The 20,906-nt window shown below is 35.1% G+C and overlaps 1 protein-coding gene across 26 annotated transcripts in view; it reads left to right on the top strand.

Moving 5' to 3' along the window:
* The window catches only part of LOC123866996, a 128,097-nt gene that overhangs the window by 51,088 nt on the left and 56,103 nt on the right, over nt 1-20,906 (top strand). The window contains exon 1 of one of the 26 annotated variants that reach the window (XM_045908809.1): nt 18,310-18,570. The exons of 22 other annotated variants lie outside the window; for them this stretch is intronic. The gene's annotated coding sequence lies outside the window, so the exon portion shown is untranslated. Of the gene's footprint in view, nt 1-18,309; nt 18,571-20,906 lie in introns of those variants that run through there. 3 more of the 26 variants (XM_045908806.1, XM_045908808.1, XM_045908807.1) reach the window with 3 other exon arrangements.

Raw genomic sequence — 20,906 nt, 5'->3', positions numbered from 1 at the left:
AGAGCCGCTTATTTCGCATTGACCACGATGTGTGTACAATGTACATTTTTTTAATCTCATTTTTAGGTCATCTCTCTAAATCTTGAAATGGTCTTCTAGGCCATGTTTTTTTGGAAAAAGAAGTCACTTTAATATTTTCTTCCTATGTTGGAAAATTGAAGTTCTGTTTTTACCTATCCGTAAATGTACGTATTTGTTATACTTTCCAGCAAGTAGATACAATTTCTTTTTATACAAACTTTTGTTTTAAGCCATGCTTTATTTGTGTGAACATTTAATTAAGTAATGATAAATATTCTCCGCCTATTTCAATATGCTCCGGAGAGCAGTCCATTATTCATTACCAAATACGTAGGTACAGTACCTACCGTGTTACTAGGTCCACCAACGTTATATGCACGAATAAGTTTCAATGGACGAGAAACTGAATCAATAACTGTGGCTCTTCTGACAACGTGCAAGTACTTTTCTACATACCTATAATAACGTTCACATTTAGAAGCGATGGTTTTGACGCACAAATATCAGCGAAATATTTGGGGATATTTATATCATAGCCTTAATTGCACTTGTAGCTCACACTAACCAGTATGTGAAAAGTATGACTGCTTAAAAAAGATTAAGGAGGGACAAAATAGTTAAGGCAACATGGAATTAAGGTCTGGGCCAGATCGGTCGAGCTCGCGGCATGTCGGTGGAGTTTGCGCAGAACGCGGCGCTCTACGCTGCGCCGTAGGCAACCCAATCGTATCCTAAACGTAGCATCAAAAATATTATTTTGAGGTTAACTTTCTCTACTACAATAAAATGTATTAAAGTTAAACGTGCGTTCCGAACGCTTAGACTCGTTCAAACATTGACGTGTCGAATGTCGCGAAAGAGAACTTTGAACCGAAAACTGAGACGTTTTGTTTGTGTAAATACAAAGCTATTACTGTCAAGTGCACGGACAAAGAAGATCCCATCATCCTCACGGCGTTTTCCGTTAATGGATATTATTTCCCATGGTTGTTAAAATACAGTTTAGCTGTAGCCTGATACTTCTGTTACAAAGTAGCATGTTGTGCAAACATATCCTGCGTCAATTGTAGGGCCTATATCTGAATGTTAAATACTTTCAGCGTTGTAAAATAAATAAATAGAAAGTGAAAGTTATAGAATTTGTAATAATAAAGTAGAAGTTCCTGCTTGTACGTTGCTTGATCCACCTGTGATAATCTTTTCTAAGTGAATGTTGACTTTTGTGAAATACTAATTCGTAACTGCCATTTTATATACAAAAAACATTCTAATAAATTCATCGTCATTTACTAAGTTGTGCTAATTGTTAGAGGAATTGTGTAGGTAAAGTTTAAATTAGGAAAAACTAGGAAACAGTTCATAAATTAATAAAATCGTGTTGTCTATAAAAGTTCTCTATATATACTTATATAAATTTAAGACATTGTTGAGCATTGTAGTAAATATTTTTAAAACTCTTATACTTACCTTCTCAAAATATTACTTTATGAAGTAGAAAAACTAGTAGGTTCTTAAATATAAATGTATATAATAACATGGTAACTGCATGGGGGCCATCAAATCGAAGAATGCTGTTTTTATAAAGGTAATATGGATCTCTTGCAAATTACTTAACCTATGTATGTTAATAATTTCCTCTTTCTCTTGTTGCTGTTTTAGTGAAATTAGTTAAAAGTAAAAATATTCGTAATTAAAAGGTTCGTGTCGATACTGTATTGACATGTAAATGTAGAGATGAGGCATCTCATCTCTACATTTTCTGAATACGCTCACTGCTGCTATCAGCGCCAAAATGGCATAAATCAAGTTGCTTCAAAAACAGGTTGGCAATCACAGATCCAGTGTACTTACTTATTTTATATTAATAGACGTCAGTGTAGGTATATGGGCTGAAGTATAGGCTAATCACCCAAAAATATGAAATCTAATTATTGTATTTGTTATAAAATAAAGAAACCAAGATTTGAATTAAGCGAGTAGTGAATATCTATCAAAGACTTTATAATACAGGCTTTGTCACATCACAATATTATATTTCTAAAGAAAGTCACGAAATAATAGTTATTTGTTATCCTTTGAAGCCAGGCTTTGAAGTGACAAAAGCATCAGGTGTTCGACTAGCGTGAACTAACGAATTCGGGAAAGGCCAACTTTTTCAATTTTCTTAACGACAACGGAGTTTACTTGAAAGGTATTAGGCTTGAAAAATCGTTACACATTATTCTTATTTTTAACCGACTTCCAAAAAAGGAGGAGGTTCTCAATTCGTCGGGATCTTTTTTTTTTATTTTTTTTTTTATTTTTTATGTATGTTCCCCGATTACTCAAAGACCCCTGGACCGATTTGGAAAATTTTTTTTGTTTGAAAGGGTATACTATGCAGGTGGTCCCATATAAATTTGGTGAAGATCTGATGAATATCTTCGGAGATGGAGAACAGAACTCCTCAATGGATAAGAGCAAATTGCTCGCGATCACTGTAATAGCTTAGTAAACAGTAGGGTTTTAACTGGGCATAGCATATTATAGTACAGTGGGGCCACTAAAAATTGTGAAATAAAAAAATTTCAAAAGAAAAATAAAACCGACTTCAAAAACCAAAAACACTAAAAAGTAGAAAATAATTTTTGTTTAGCTACACATGTAATGTACCTAGGTATGAAGTCGGGCGAGCTTCACTCTTGGATTTCTAATTTTGTTTTAATATGCTCGCTCGACTTCATACCTAGGTACATTACATGTGTAGCTAAACAAAAATTATTTTCTACTTTTTAGTGTTTTTGGTTTTTGAAGTCGGTTTTATTTTTCTTTTGAAAATTTTTTATACATTATTAGGAGACATGACATGTTTAAAACTTATTTTTTATTAATCTTTAGATACTTAGGTGCAAAAAACTGACTGACTGATCTTTCAACGCATTGGGAATTGACAGTTGTTTTTTTTTCTTAATTATTTATTAAAATTTGATCTTCAAGTGGGTAAAGTACAAGATTAAAGTTTTTATGAAAGTTCTCATTTTTCAAGTTAGAACTATGAATGGCTTTTTAAGTAAGTACGTGTTTCAGGATTTTCGGGAATTCTACCCTGTCCAATGCCACTTATTCTCAAAAATTCCACTCGAATGAAGCCCGGGCGGGTCAGTTACCTATTCTGTACCTACTTCAAAGCAGGCTAGGTGAAGACGAAAAACCTTTATCTGTACCTTTACCTGTATCTGTTTATCTATATATCTAATCCATATCCCAAGGTGCCATTGAGTAACTTTGCTTATTTGCTTGGTAGTGGCACACGAATGTTATGTTTCTACTTTGTATATAGTTTACGTAGTTAGAGCCTCAATAGCTCAACGGTTGAAGAGCGGACTGAATTCCGAAAGGTCGGCGGCTCAAATCCCACCCGTTGCACTATTGTCGTACCTACTCCTGGCACAAGCTTTAAGCTTAATTGGAGGGGAAAGGCGAGTATTTGTCATGATTAGCATGGCTAATATTCTTTAAATAAAAAAACAAAAACCTAGCTAAAGTAGCACCTAACAGTAAGGGCTCAGGTTTTATTAATCTTGTTAGTTAATTTAGAGCAACATCAAAACCTAATTGGATGTATCCGTTGGAAGCCCGTAATGGTGTCTAAGTCTACAAACTGATAATAGAGTAGTAACTGTACTGAACCCATTTATAATGTAAAAATTACGGTACGTAGTTACGCCCGACCACGACTTATGCAGATTTGTCGAAATATCCATAATACAAAATGATTGGATTGGCACGTTCCTATTATTTGAATTATAACAAGGTAAAATCAGTTTACTGAATAATTTTTAGTGAAAAAAAAAATACTTTCGCACTGACAATTCTCTGGGATGCTTATACTTAGTTATTGCATTCCACTTTTTATTTCAGAAAACCAAAAAAATGGCACGGTATTTTTAAAAACCTAAATCGTCGCGAACGCAGGCATCATCTAGTAAGAAATTAAGTTCAATTTTTAACCCCCGACCCAAAAAGAGGGGTGTTATAAGTTTGACGTGTGTATCTGTGTATCTGTGTGTCTGTGTATCTGTGTATCTGTGTGTCTGTGTATCTGTGTATCTGTGTATCTGTCTGTGGCATCGTAGCGCCTAAACGAATGAACCGATTTTAATTTAGTTTTTTTTGTTTGAAAGGTGGCTTGATCGAGAGTGTTCTTAGCTATAATCTAAAAAAATTGGTTCAGCCGTTTAAGAGTTATCAGCTCTTTTCTAGTTTTCTTGTAGAAAAGAAGGTTAGATAACCGTTAGGTTCATAATATTATGTCAATAGACAAATGTCAAGCTGTCAATGGACGTTGCCTAAATACATAATTATTTATTTGAAAATGATGTTTTGGAAAACTCAAATACTTTGGATCGTCGGGGGTGTTATAAATTTTTAATTTACACTTGTTATTCACAAGTTATCGAATCGTGGAACTATTTAACAATGCCTTATTCATACTTAAATTCTTTCGATTTGCCTGCAGTTGAATTTAAACTTTGTTTCTCTGTAGTTAAGATTAATAATTTTGAAAGCCAAAATAATAAGCATGTCGCTGATGGGACCTTGAAGTTTTTACCTATCCTAAAATCGCCCAACGCAGCCAGAAAGTTTCACTTCCTGATAGAATTGAAAACCTATTTTAAATAATAAATTTTGTTTTATTCACCTGTACATTAGTTATACAAGTAGGTCGTAAAGTTTGTTGCTGTTTACGGAAGTGGCGCTTCAACAACGATATGAGGCAGCCCTGTTGCAAACTCTGCCCGCTACGCATACTTTGCAATATTATTATAATAAACAGAACAAGAGTTTCAATTATCAGCAGGTATCCTAAAATAATAGAGGCTTATTAATATCCATCTTTAATTTGGAACGAATAGGTGAAGGGTTGGTGGCAAAATTTTAGGAGGTGCTTGATAAAATACATTTTTTTAATGACAAACAATAAGATGGTTAGTCTCGTTGACTTAAACATTAATTTTAAGCAAGTATGTCGTAAAGATAGTCGTCATTTACGTAAGTGATGCTTCAACTGCAATATGGAACGTTATGAGGCAATTTCTGAATACTAATTCTGCCACCTAGCTCTAACTCTGCAATGTTATTATAATAACACGAACACGAGAATAATATGGGGCTATTGTTATCCGTCTTTAATTTGGGATGAATAGATGAAGAGTTGGTGGCATATTTTAAGCTTCGACTACAGTGTGCAATTTTTATTTTTGAACCATACATACAGTACCGTTTTGCCACGCAATTAATTTTTGAGTGTCTCACAAGTTATTTTATTTTTGACCCATGCATTATGTCGCAGGTATATTGGCAAAACCGTGATATTACAATCTCACTAGATTGTAAATCGCCTTCATTTATTACGATTTAACGGTCTGGTTTTAGTGTCATTATAATGTTGAAAACGATGGTTGAAAAACAATTGACCAATCAGAACGCTTGACGTCTCCCACTGCTAACTTCACTCATAGTACCTATATCTAGATTTTTTATAATGTCACTATAATGACCCCGTGACATTACAATGTCACTAAAACCAGGTCGATAAATCGTAACAAATGAAGTCAATTGACAATCTACCGTTTAATTATAATATCACTAGTGAGATTGTAATATCACAGCTTTGGTATACCTCCGACACATACGACCGCAACGGGAGCCTGCGGACGTCACTTTTCACAGCCCATCCCTTCTACCGATTTTGACTATTTATTTCATAGACTTATATATTATTTATATCAGTGATTTATTGACACTAATATTAGCTTGCATCCGGGGAATGGGTATAAGCTATTTTTCGTCTCAAAAATTCAAAGAGTTCCCACGGGATTTTTGAAAAACCAAAACGCGAGTGGATTTGCGGGCATATTTTAGTTTTAAATAAAGTGAAGAGTTGGTTCTCTGTTTATTTTACGCTAAGTGTAGGTAGGTCCTGTGTTCGAGTGAAGTAAAATGTAACGTACGTAATATTAACAAGGTAGATGCTATCATTGTAGTCCGGAGCAAGAATTCACTTTGATCGCACCCTCTGTGTAACGGGATATAGGGGACCAGTGTTTATTCTTGAGCGCCGCAACCTCGTCTGCCTTACGGACACTGAAAATTGTGTCAGGGTCGGTCCCTATTGATCTCGCTTCTTTCACTCACTGCGACAGTCGACCCGTTCCCGTCTCTTCCGGTTATAGCAACACTAATTAATATACGAACATCATATTTTTTCTCACTCCAATGCACACAGTAATAACTTTCTGGAACAAAAGGCCGTTTGAAGAACATAAATTCAAATTAAGCTTTTGTTTGCTCGTCCAAAAATATACCTTTTTCAACTTCGCAAAAGTACCTAAACCTTTTGTAGCAGTTAAGGCACGTGATTCATTTAGCAATGCCTCATTAAAGTTTCTTAGGGTACCGTACCAAAATTTGCTCGTTCTGATTTCATCCAAAATAAATAGAATAAGGTACGTACTAGTACCTGGGACATAACAGGATACATACCAATTTACTACATTTTTTATACAAATACATTAATATAACTTCGTCCACGTGCATTAAACTTTTTGTAAAAAACGAGTAAAGTGTAGCCTTCCTTTGTCTCCGGGATACAATCTATTGGTGTATCGAATTTCGTCAAAATCGGTTAAGTCGTTATCTTTTCACTTGCTGGACTTTTCGCATTTAAGACTTTAAAAAGTGGCCGGGGTGAAGCAACGAACGAAACTACTGATATCAAGGATCTAGAATCTAGATGATTGTATCCATGGTCAGTTTGAAATTCTATGTAGATATTTACTTAACAACAATTTCAAATACTTATGCAAATTCTGCCTTACGTATAATCTAAGTAAATAAAATATGAAATGTACATGAAAAAATAAAAAAGCTCCTTGTTTTACTTTTTAATAAACTTAATGAAGGCTTTTGGCAACTTTTTGTTCAAGTAATTAATGAACAACGTAAATTTTGTAGCGTAAAAATTAACTACATTATGCTTTATTAATTTATTACCTACTTGCAATGACAAGGTACTCTTGCTTTACACTGAATATTTTGTAAATAAAATAAAACAATAAAATGTTATACTTATTTATGTGTTTTTGACGAACTGGAGGTTTTAGGTTCGATTCCCGGCAGGAGCAGTTTGGGAATTTATAATGTCTAAAATATTATCTCTGGTCTGGCCTGGTGGGGGTTACGGCCGTGGCTAGTTATCATCCTACCGGTGAAGCCGTGCTGCCAAGTGGTTTAGCGTTTCGGTACGATGCCGTGAAGGAACTGATAAGGAGTACTCATAGGTTTATTAATAAACTGCCATATGCCCTTCCAAGTTACCCCACTTTCATTCATCTTAGACTGTATCATCACTTACCACCAGGTGAGATTGCATTCAAGCGCTAACTTTTAATTGAATTATAAAAAACTTATTATTTTCATCATAATACCCTTGAACTGCTTTGTGTAAGCCGGTTATATCTATTGGGTAATACACGTAACAATAGTTTATTTTCTTACTCTTACTAATTTAATGAGTATCTAAAAAAAGTTATTTTTTAATTGTTGTAAGACCGACTTCACTAATGAGATTTTCTCTCTTTTTTTTTTCAGGTAAGTAAATGTAGTATTTCATATCGCGAAGGTAAGTAAGTATAAAATATTTACCGTGCATGCCTTTTTAAAATCAGAACGTGAATCGAGATGAAGCACGTCCGAGGCCCGAGCAGCAAAATACGTAAGAAGACTGAAAATTCTTTCGCATTTCGGCAATGTTTCGGGCAGGCTGGTAAAAGCTTTTAGAAATATATGGCACAGTTTACCTTTCCTAATGGTAATAGTGAAGTCGTACGGTCGTACCGCAATACGTTTTCTTTTTCACTCTTAAATCCTCGGCAAAAATAAAGCAGTGTTTTGAATATTCATGACTAAGAAAGAGCACTGAAAAGTAACTCAATAAAATATTCAGTCTGTTATAAGTCCACTAGTCTCAGTTTGTTCCTTGTTGTGTTTATTTGTATTTGTTTACGTATAATACGTCAAGACTTTCTCTAACTTGAAATTTCGCTTCGTTTCGTTGTATTTTACATATTTGTAAGTTCATTAGTCTAAAAGTTCTGTTATATGTTACATTGGTTACATGATAATATTATTATGAGTGTTAATATCTAAACATGATCTAAACATTACTAGATGATATTTACTAAATTTGTAAAAGGAAAAGATGACTGAATGACTGAATAATTGACTGATTGATTTGTCAACGCACAGCTCAAACTACTGGATGGATCGGGCTGAAGTTTGGCATGCAGTATGAATCCGCTAAGAAAGGATTTTTGATAATTCAAATCCTAAGGGGGGTAAAATAGGGGTTTGTAAAATGTGTAGTCCGAGCGGACGAAGTCGCGAGTATAGGCTAGTTATAATATAATTGTTTAATTCAACAAGTGTAAATTAAAAATTTATAACACCCTCGACAAGTGAAGGTTACAGTAACTAGAAAAGAGCTGATAACTTTCAAATGGCTGAACCGATTTTCTTAGATTTTAGCTAAGAACACTCTCGATCAAGCCACCTTTATAAAAAAAAAAAAAACAAAATTAAAATCGGTTCATTAGTTTAGGAACTACAATGCCACAGTCAGATACACAGATACACACGTCAAACTTATAACACCCCTCTTTTTGGGTCGGGGGTTAATAAAACAACAGAATGGCATGTCACCAGAACTACAAAGGTAAAGCTAGTATCAGAATGCATACTGTGTTATTCCGTTCATGTGTAGAATAATTAAGGCATTATATGAAAGGCAGTCACAGTTGCGCAATACATTTGACGGGATTCTCGATTGGATTTTGTGCGTCATTCCTTTGAGATTAGATTTGGCCTCGTCACGTAGAACTGCTTCCGCCCCCTTCAGCAGTGATTGCAGTCGGTCGTGGCGGTCGTGATGCCGCGCTGTTGACGTCGCTTAAGGCTGTTTTTCCTCTAGAGATGTGCTACATTGAATGAATGAATGGATGAATATACTTTTACTGTGCAAAATTCATACAGAAAAACACTTACAAAGCAAAACAAAAATATAGGCAGGTACAATTTATAAGTTGCTATGTATGTGTTGTGATATCCACTAATAATCACTTTCTTTGGGACACATAGCTTAGCATTGGTAGAAACGTGTTCAACGAAGCTATTTTTATATGGAGGGATGCGTGCTGTGGATGAGTGCTATCGGATGGGAGCTATTGATGGGCGCTTTGGATGGGAGCTACGGATGCGCGAGTGGTGTAGCCCGTGCTCACCCTACCGTTGATGTAACTATCGCTTAGTTCGAGTCGCGCATCTACCTTGAACAGCTATCTTGCGGCGGCGCATTCTCATAGCACATTTTACCCGCTTCGCTACACCGCTTAGCATAATATAGTTTCGTAGCTTAGCTTTATAGCTGCATACCACAGTCATCTCTGGTGGAAACGCAGCTTTAGTCTTGAATACACAGCGTGCGACAGCAAAGTGTCCTATAATCATAATACCTTGAGGTTACAATAAAACGAACTACCAGGTAATCCCATAATTATCTGCCTTGATAATATAGTTTTGTGCTACAATTTGTAGCATATTATGCTGCATCGTATTTAACGTCTTTTCTATTATTTTTAATAAATAAACATATATGATCGAGTTAGTTGCAGACGAGTTATGATTAAAGAAAATTGTAGAGGCAAGATTTTAAAGGTCTTCTCTTGCTCCACGATAACTAAACGAATTGCCGGTGTTTCTAAGGCTGCAGTTCGCGAGTGCGGTTTTATTAATGTCAATCATCCCCCGTATAGTCCGAAGTCCTTTCCTATATTCTGAAGCGGGTCGGAACTTGTAGGATAAAAATCTTCAAGCTATGAAGACTAGCAAGTGGCTGTCTTAAATCATTCTGAAGACAAAGATTCTGCATATTTTTATAAAGGGATAAAGTCCGTGAATTAACATTTGCAGATGTCAAGAGTGGAAAAATTATAAGTTTCATTTCATTTCCTTTACTAATTCATAACAAAGCCCAGTCATTATAGTACCACCCGTGTACGTATGAATTAGACTGCGAAACATGCAATGATGCCAAGCTACATCAGGCAGAGGCAGAGTGGCAGGCACAGGCATGCAGGTTTCCTGACGATGTTTTCCTCCACCTTTAAATCATGTGATAACTTCAAAATGTTCAAAGTACACAAATCTCTTTGATATTCCGCAATAAACATAAACCTTTATCCATGTCCAGGATGCAAGTTGTCTTGGTACCAAATATCGTCAAAATCGGTTGAGCAGATGGGCTGTGCCAATTGTAACATACACATACATATTCACATTCACATACACATTCGTATTTAGTATGGTTTACTGGTTTTGCATTTAATATTTAATCATTGATGTTGGAAGAGTCAACCCCTTCTATGTTTGTAATATGTAAAGGCTGATGTCTATGTTGAATGTAAATTGTAACTAGTTACTAGGGCTTGAATTTGTCTTCACTTATTAAAATACGATTTTTCATTCATCATCATTTGTTACTCATAAAAATCGTACTAGCTATCACCTCATTTGCCTATTTCAACAAATACCTGATTAATCAGATTTTGGATTTTGAATAGAATGGAATATGAGTTGGGTTTGAATCACCGCGTTTCTGACGTTGATTGGAGTAATGAGTTATAAATATGTTTCCGGCCCATTGAAATACTATTTATACTTCAATGTTCCGGTCTCACAAATTGCTCTGATGCTAGTGACGTCGACTCTGTTGCCGGCGTCGCATCGCCTCACTCCTTGCACCTTGCAGGGAGGCAGGAGGCAGACCCGAGGTTCACGCCTGCGCCCAACAACTACCGCCATATTCTCTTGTAACGTACTCTCGGTTCGTTTGCTCGGTCAATTATCTATAACGAATTGAAGAGGCGACGTAATGCGATAATTCTCATTTGTCGTAATAAACACATCTTCTCTCTTTCTCTCTACATCGTATTCCTCATTGTTGAGGGTCGTGACCCCTTTTTATTAATCACATAATGGTAGGATTTTTTTTAAGGTCTACTAATGCGTCGGGTTCCCTGATTGGCACTTGCGCTACTAACAATTTTCGAAGAAAACTAGGTTAATTCGACTCATAGATTTTATAGTTGATATCAGATGTTAGTGATAGTAACCGGGACCATGAAAGCGAAAATTATCTATTATTGAGATCGTTAACTTGTACAAAATATATTACATAGCTCTATGTTAAAATGTAAAATTACTTAAAAATTATAGAAGGTACAATTTCGAAATGTAGAACGACTCTTTCAATTATAGTACAAAATTTAAGAAGTAAAATCTTTTTTGTTCGTTTTTCAATTGAAGTTGATTAACGTGACAATGCAATTACGATCTGCTAAAGTATTATGAAGATGTCAAATCAGTTTGTTGGTCGGTTTATATCCAAACTAAATGTAAGTTTTAAATTCTCATTTAGAAAGTTTAGTCACTATTATATTATGTTAAATGTAAACCTGAAAACTAGTCGGTTTATATCTAAACTAAATGAAAGTTTTAAATTCTCATTTAGAAAGTTTAGTCACTAGTACATGTTAAATGTAAACTTGAAACCACACACACCAGAGCAGGGTTTGCAATAAATAGCGCATTGCAAATAAGTTTTTTTTTTGCGGGATTTGACCCCGTGCCCAAGTTAAATTAAACCACTATGCCATAACAGTTTCTGCATTCTGCATAAAAGGCGATTTGATCTCAAAGATAAGCTTTCATTTAAGTTTTTGTTAAGCTCGCCGATTTCAGACGTAGGTAGATTATTTGTTTAATTGATAAAACACTTGATAGATGGAACATGAACGAAACAAAAGCACTGCTTAAGTAGTGTCTATGCCTTCAGTGATAATTGGACTGACTTTCATTTTCAGTAACAATAGCAAGCATTTAATATTGTAATTCAAATGAATATTTCATTTCAAACAAATTTTCTCATTAATTCAGCCGTTATACATAAAGAACTTTTGTGAAATCAATCATTTTTTATATTTTAGTCGTATCAACTGGTATAACATAGCATAAGAATAATAAATATATTTGTCTTACGAACATAGCAGACAGAGCGTAGAAGGATCCAAGCTATACAAACATGACCAGACTTCATTGAATTCTCTATCTCTTATTAGTCATTCCTTCATTAATAAAGATCGTGGTTCTGGTGTTCTTGCAACCTCGTGCGGACTAATTGCTTCCATCGGCTTCTATCGGAGGCTAGTCTTGCAATTGTGTGAAATTTGCACTTGGAGTCCCTCAGCTGCTGGTCTGTCCATCTGGTTGGTGAGCTCTCTCTCGATCCTCTCGATCTTTTCCCCTCTGTGTTGCCCATTACAATTTTTTTTTTTTCAATTCAATGACCCTAAAATAACTTAGCTCAGTAGGGCTGATCTATCCACTAATAAGATTAAAGACAGTTTACTCGTCTTAAAATGTAGTTGGATATCTCAATCATGATTACGCTATGGGCTGCGGCATGCTCATGCACTAATTAGGTCAAATATTTTCATTTCTTTGCTCAGTAGGATTCAGCAGAGCATCCAAACATGCAAAAATGTGTGCCAAACAAACTCTTCAAACCCATGTTTAATAAAAGACACAAGTCCTCCAATAACATCAGTTTGTACACATTACACAGGATATTTATTCAAGTTTCCGTATTTACAAGTATTCAACAGACCATCCAAACAAGCCGCACTAAATATACTCGAATCATTTGATAGCATTTGAGACCCTAGGATAACAAGTTTTAATAAATAAATATGCTACGCTAGAAGACGCGCTTCGTCATCCCTTCGTTTGGTTCACTTACTCGACCTTCGTTACGCCTCCACTCGGCTTCGCGCTTTATAAAAACACTCTAGGAGTGTTAAGCCGAGTGGACACAAGTTTTTCTAAACTAGATGATGCCCGTGACTTCGTCCGCGTGGATTTAGGTGTTTTTACAATCCCGAGTGAACTCTTTGATTTTCCGAGATAAGTAGCCTCTGTCCGTCCTCGGGTGTACGCTAACTGTGTGCCGAATTTCAACAAAATCGGTTAATCTGTTGGGCCGTGAAAAGCTAGCAGACAGACACACTTTCGCATTTATAATATTAGTATGGATATGCACATGCAGACAGATATTAAAATTAATTAGCTTGCCAATTACTATTAGAGAGACATTGAATGAGAGACAGAGAAATATGAAATATTTCGAGAATGCTCTGGTGAGGCGCTCAATCAAATTGTATGCAGTATAATGGTTGGTATACACTTTAATTTGCTGTCAATGTTTTGGGTATGTCAGTGACGTTGGTTCTCTTACGGGTTTCCTCATTCCGGATCTTATCCTTCAGGGAAAGGTAGTCTAGTGGTAGTTAGTGTGTACCCAGCCTCAGTTAAACTAACTTTTGATGTACCCAGTTTGATTTTAGAAGCGTGCATTGTGTGCGGTTTACCGCCTTTTAACTCAGAAAATATCTTCACTCACAACTTTTAATGAAACAAAGAAACCGTGTATGTTACTTCTAACATTTCTAACTTTGGATTGTACTATTAGATCTAATAAATCAAATGTAAGCCGTACTGATATATACTTATACTAGTCTTTATATATATTACTCAGAGAGGAGACCCGTGTTCAGTAGTGAGCCGGCGATGGATTGATCATTATGATTATTATGATACATACCTTACACATACCTACATATCATATACTATTTTTATTTATCGAGAAATTCTTTAACCATTAGAAAAGCACATTATTCCAGTTGGACATAGATTAAGTACCTACCTACATCATATTGTTCAACCCGGGCCGTGGGCCGATAGTTATTTAATACATAAGTAGGTACGTATATAACTCAAATATAACTATAGAAATATCCAAGGCAATTAAAGGCTTACAATACCAGTGCTTATCTTTTCTTGTTGGCCATCTAGTTAAAAAAGTAAAACCTTTTATGTCAAGAAAAAAGGTCAAATGCGAGCGGAAACCGGGTATAAAAGGCCAAGAATACCCTACTTACGTAGTTACAGATAAAATTATTCTGGTGTAAAATTGTCTTGTCTTTTTTATAAAAACTTTTGCCGAAAAAACGAAATTAAATAATTAACTAAGACTAGAGAAAAAAATTGAGACCCGACCACGCAATCAGTATAACTTAGTCACTACAAAATATGTGAAATTAGATTATGCCCGTGGCTTTTAAAAATCCCGTGGGAACTCTTTGATGTTCTGGAACAAAAATTAACCTGTGTCTGTAATTTGGATGCAAGCTATCTATTATGCACCTGTTGTCAAAATCGATTTAACGGATAGGTCGTGAAAAGCAAGCAGGCAGACACGCAGACACATTTACACATTCATAATATTAGTATGTACTTATATAGGGAAATCAAGAATATTTGCAAATCAATTTCATGTTTGTAATATTGAAATTAAATGCATCCAACGAAGGAATGTAGCGGCAAATTTTAAAATGGGATGTCACCCCCTTTCTCCCTCCCAGACACATTTTATGAGCTCTACTGCACAGCCTGATATTGGTATGGATCTTTACTACTAGTAACTTTTGCTTATAAATAAATGTATGTATCACTACTCGCCTATGTATAAGTTATTTGTTTTTACATATAAGTGTAATGGATTGGGATTTACTTTTACAGCATATTTACCGTTAGCAGTTTGTCATTGAGTTTTGTATTACGTGTAAACCTTTGATAACGTGTTTAATTCCCACAGCCCACCTCATCTTTATGATAAACAAGATGATGCCCGCGATTAGGTCCGCGTGTATTTAACATTTTTTAAACGCTCTGAGAACTCTTTGATTTTGCAGATTCTCCAGGATACAAACTCTCTTCATCCCCATGGATTTCGATTTTTGTAAAACCCTGTGAGATTTCTTTGATTTTCTGGGTCTTACTTACTTATCAAATAGTCTATAGCAGTCGTCTCCGGAATGGAATTTATCTCTACAAAATTTCGTCAAAAATGGTTAGTCAGATGAGCCGTGAAAAATAGCAGACTGACAGACTTTAGCATTTATAATATTAATATGAAAGTATAGATAATATGGATTTTAAATACAAAACCCTTTCTAATTTTTAAGTTCTTTTGTAATTTAACTCCTTTCAATTTTCAATCAAATCCATTCAAAATATTTATCAAACCTATAACGATTTCTAGAAGTTGACTGTTTTTAAATGTGATAAATCATTCAGCTTGTTTAAGAATTTAAAGAGAAATCCCAAATAAGTATTAAAGCGGAATAAACGTACGTATTTTCACAGCGTAACGTGAGGCGATCAGCTATGAAATCATGATCAAAATAAGCGAAGGATACGGAAAGTGGAAAAAATTGACATTAATCAATAATACCCCATGGCGTGCCCTACTAATCTTACATAGAGTAAACACCGCGAGAGGTGCATTCACCCCGTCCCCCCACTCTCTAATATAAACAGCGCATTTTATAACTTTCCGCTGCTTCATCTTAAAAAGGCAGACTGCAGAAATATTTTCCGCGTGGGAAAAACTTACTTGAGAAACGTGACGGGCGCGCGATAACGTTCTGGCCTATAATTAGATTATGCTACCTTTGCGACAAACTTGCGTAATACTCGTACATTTCGCATATAAAAATATTATATGGAACGGTCCTATACAGCTTTCTATGTAGTAAAAGTTGCAATCTTACTACCAAGTAATTTTATTACTTTAACGTAGCTTTAACAAAATTATTGCCACTGTCAGAAGGGATTTCATTTTTTGAGTTACTTCACGTCTTAAAAATACCATGCGTTTAATTTGTTTAAGATTATAATTTCATAAATAACTTTTAATGGCACTCTTTACTTATTAGTTTGCCGTGGAATAAACCAAAAATTCTCTAATAAATACACGCTAAAATAGTTCAGTGTGTCAGTAAAGATATAACTTTATATACTTATTACTGAAGGTCATAATTACTACATTGTGCCTACCGACAACAAAAGCTTTAGTTCTCCCAAATCTAACAAACATTTTGTCAGAGTCTGACAAGGAAACGTATCCTGTTGGTTAAATTATTCACTTGCCTTAAAAACAAATCCCTTTTGTTGGGACCACATAACTTTGTTTGTAAAGGATTATTTTCTGATAGAAAATTGTGCTGGTTTAGGTAAGACTTCATTTTATTATTCCTACAATATTAATATTATAGTAAATCTCTGGAGCTATCGAACTTCTCAATTTCGATCTTTACCAAATTAATTCCTGGAGAAAGTCAAGTGGTCTGTAAATGCTAGTAAATCGTAGGTTACTTTAATAGGCAGCCGTCAGCCTTCGATCTAAAATGAAATGATTGTCTTTCCCTTCTGTGAATTTTGATGGGACTACACTTCAGTTAGGTATATCAAAAAAACTATTTTAAAAATTTGGAAATGAAACAGTTTCATATGATACCTCATTTAAAAATGTTACCTCCAAAGGCCCCAATTTGTCAATTGGAATTCTTGTAATTTGTTGTTTGAGTCATTTCATTCATCTAAATATATAAAAGGAAAAGTTGACTGACTGAAGTTTAAATTCATCTTGTTGTACTGTAAGCGTTACTCAGAAAAAGCAGGTATGCCTATTATTGAATTTTTTTTATCGAATAATTAAAATGCCCTCCCAAAGCATGAGCGAGAGACAGAGACACACATCACAACCTAGGTATTACCAAGAGATGTAATCTTAAAATTCGTAGGAAAAAAGCGAGTAGATAGGTATATTAAAGAAGATTCCGTTGTATTCGATGCACTTTTACCAGTAGTTCAATATTCAATCGCTACATACGTAGCAGCAATCTCTTTCAGAAAGCCAAACAGAAAAAGTAGGCGGAAAGCCTGTTAATGTTGCCTGCATGCCGGCCTCGCTTGTTGCAGATATGCTCACTACACATTTGTAAAGGGAGTTGGCTAGTTACACTAGTTTCCGATTTTCTTGCAAAATATCTGCCTAGATGATGTAGATATGATAACAATAGGTATTCCTTTAATCTTGCTAGTACGATACGACCTGATTTCTATCTGCAGTGTATACTTGTAACAACTAGGATTTACTATCATTCCTCATTTTTACACGACTGTCCAAAAAAGGTGTGTGATGTTTTCAGGATTCTTATACCTATTCTTATTCTATGTGCTCGAACCTACAAGTTTCTTTATTCCACCATAACCATAACGTCTTCTTCAAATGCATTATCAGTTTTGGATGTACGGGGTATTGTTAGAATCCTCACATCATCCCGAGTAATACTTACTTGCTGTACTTACTTAAATTAAGAAAAAAAAAATGTTTTTGCTTAATAAACACCAGACTTGCAGTCGGGTTTTTAAAAAACTTTTAAATTTAGCAATTAGCAATTTTAAATTGCTTGTAAAAAATAAGGTATTTTAAAATATTTGAGAAAAACGAAAATCAATCCTATCAACCAATTCCATGCTTAGGACAACTAGAAAAATCTATACAGAATTGATAAGTTCAACATTCATACGTTTTAGATTTCGTCAAGGACTTGCTTGGTCGTGTAGTACTGGGCCGATGTCACCATTATACTGTGTCACGTGCCAGGACAACTGCTAAGTTTACTTATTAAATTTAAAAATTTAAGTAAGTACATACTCAGTACTTACTTAAATTTTTGGAGTTATGTGTGTTTTTCACTAGCTTTAACGGTAAAGGAAAACATCGTGAAAAAACCTGCCTGAGAGTTCTCCATAATGTTCTCAAAGGTGTGTGAAGTCTGCCAATCCGACTTGGCTCCCCACGTGGCGGACTTTGGCCTAAAATCTTCTCATTCTGAGAGGAGACCCATGCTTAGTGGACCAAAGATGGGTTGATCATGTTGATGTACTTAAAGGTACTTTTTTAAGAGTAACAACATCGACAACATTGGCCTAATAATTCTGATAGAGTCAGTAAAAAATCAAATGTAAAAATGTGTGTACTAAGACAACACTTCTAATGTTAAGTGTATAATTCTAGTGGAGACATTTACGACCGATGCGCGATGATACTACTGCGGTGAAAGTCGGGACATGTCCCGCTGTAGCAGGCTGTGTGGCGGCCCTGTGCTAGGCGGGTAATGCGGGGCACACGGGCGCCGCGACGCCGCCCGCCCGCAGGCGCGCGTGCTCCGAAAGCGCCCGAGGACTTACGATCGTTTCGCTCCGAATCGTAACGAAGTTCGTCGATCGCGACCACCCTCCGTTGACGCGAGCTGGATCCAGTCGCAGTGAGAACCGCCTAGGCGTTGGAATAGTTCTCCGTGTGTCCAGTGCTCGGTTATGTAACTCAATAAACTTATTTATTTATCAACTAAAAATATATCTTCAGGAACATTTGTGATAGACCATAGCACACTCCGTGGTCGTAAATTGCTACATCTATTTCGATACATGTGAAAAAGTGATGTGTACCTCCGCCTATCCTCGCGGCAATAGACATCGGAACAGGTTTATCGTTTCGTTTAAAAATGTTGCTCCAATTCGATTCCAATTACTGATAAACCATTTACAATGAAACGGGTGTTTGTAGTGCTATATTTTCATGTTACTGAAACATCACTGATAAATTGTTTTGACGGGCAAATAGTAGCACGATATTGTTTGGAAAAGTTGTTAACAATAAAAATTTGAACAGAATACTACGAACATTTTTTTTCATTCGTCGTTATGCCAGATCGTTTTCGGTACTGCTGTTCCAATTTAAAGAACAAATAGAACAACACAAATAGGAATTTGGCGCAATGCAGGACGCTCGTATGAAAACGTCCATAAAGTTGCTCACCGCTCATTTCAGATCTGTAATTGCTTACTTAGCCAATGCAATCTCTTGCAGTGAAATTATTGTCTATTGGGCTTGTTACATTTATCGTAAAATAACAATAATGATATTATTTTGTCAACATCTAAATGTAAATGCAGGCATTTGTACCTAGTGTTTCACAAAATCAATGATTCATTAACCCCAGTTCGATTATATTACGGGCGTGAAATTTTATGCGATAAACTAATAGTTACGTGAAATTCCAAACTTGTTATATGTTATTCTACCGTGAATATGTTATAATCGTCGAAACATTTCTGTCGGGCATTAAATTGCTGTTTAGGTTATCATGTTGTTTCGTCATTATATACAAGTTAAAAAGCATTTCAAATACAATGCTGTATCTAAAAGTAGTCCATGTAATAATGGATGTCAATTGCATCTGACATGTCAGTTAGATCAAGGTAAAGTAGGATTATCTCATAAACAAGTGTAGTGCTTTCAGCACTTTAAACTTGTGTAGAATCAGCAAACACAAGTGCCAAACATTTGTATGATGCAGCTCAGCGACAATACTTGACCTAAAAGCGTACACAGAGAATTCTATCTAATCTTGAGTTTTATTTTTTATGTTGCACCTTCACCTTTAATCCTATTCGTAGTTCTATTAAAAGCAAATGCAACTAGAGATTTAAACATTTCTAGTTTTATTTTATTTGAATATCGTGTCATATAGATACATGGGATTAAAGGTCATAATATTGAGTTAACAGATTCGAATATAATAAGGCTTGCGTTAAAAAAAGAGAAACTGTTTTATGAAAACCAATAGTATAAGATTTTAGAAATTTAAGAAAATAAAGGAAATATTCATTAAAATCATTGCACCGAAATATACATTTGAGGTTTCAAAATTTTTTTTAATATCGTGAAATAAAATACGATCAAATAAAATATTTTGGAATTCAAGACAATATAATTAGTTAACATAACGGAAATTGCCAGCAATATAAAATTATGAAAAAATGGATAAAATAAAGGAACTTTTCATCAAAATTATTGCAAAGAATTAAAACACATTCTAATTAAGTATATCCTTCACGCAAACAAGATCATTTGGATCGTCAAAGGTCTTCTGATGAGTGTAGCTTTACCAATTCAAAGACACACAAAAATATTCAAAGAGCGTACAGAAAATATTTTTAAAATCTAGATTGTATTTGCTGTACTCGTACCATAAAAGCTATTGAGGTCACTCCTATAATTGCATCTCATGTACAGACTATTTCTGTTAATCGAATACATTCATCTATTGAGGGACTGTCTCCTATGATGAGAAATGTATACCGTACAATGTCTTTGACTCAGAAGCAAACATACATGAGTGGAATGAAAGAGTCTCAGAAGCATATTGAAAGAAATAGATTCACACTAATGCATTAAACTAATATAATAAATGCGAAAATGAGTTTGTTTGTTATATTCTGTTTATAGCCTGATTTTGATGAAATTTGGTACAGACGTTGCATCCGGGAGACGGATGTAATTATGCTAATTTTTACTCCGGCAAATCATGCAGTTCTCGATGGATTTTTGAAAAACTAAATCCACGCTGTAGAAGTTGCGGGCATCATCTATATTTGATAATTTAATAGTAAATCCCCAAAGTGATAGAAAGACATAATAACAAAATTTAATAAGTTGCAATTTGCAAGTAGTTTGATAGCTTGACGCTAATTTTCAAAATAAATAGAGAGAACTTAGACACAATTTGATACGTAATATCTTCAGCAGATCTGTAGCCAGCATAGATATTCTATTAAACTGTTAACTACTTCAGTGTCTCTCACAATAAAAAGCGCTTTAATTGCTGCAGAAATTCCAATTCATTTAACAATGCGGCCGTTGAATTCAGCTTTGCTACTTATAGGCCAACAAATCAAGGTACTGATTGTCCTGCTTGATCTTTATATTTAAAAGCTTGAAAAGAGTCGTCTTTTCAATCCTGGATACTAAAACTATA

The sequence above is a fragment of the Maniola jurtina genome, chromosome 7, assembly GCF_905333055.1.
Source record: "Maniola jurtina chromosome 7, ilManJurt1.1, whole genome shotgun sequence".
NCBI lineage: Eukaryota > Metazoa > Arthropoda > Insecta > Lepidoptera > Nymphalidae > Maniola > Maniola jurtina.
This window is presented reverse-complemented; position numbering and strand designations above follow the sequence as displayed.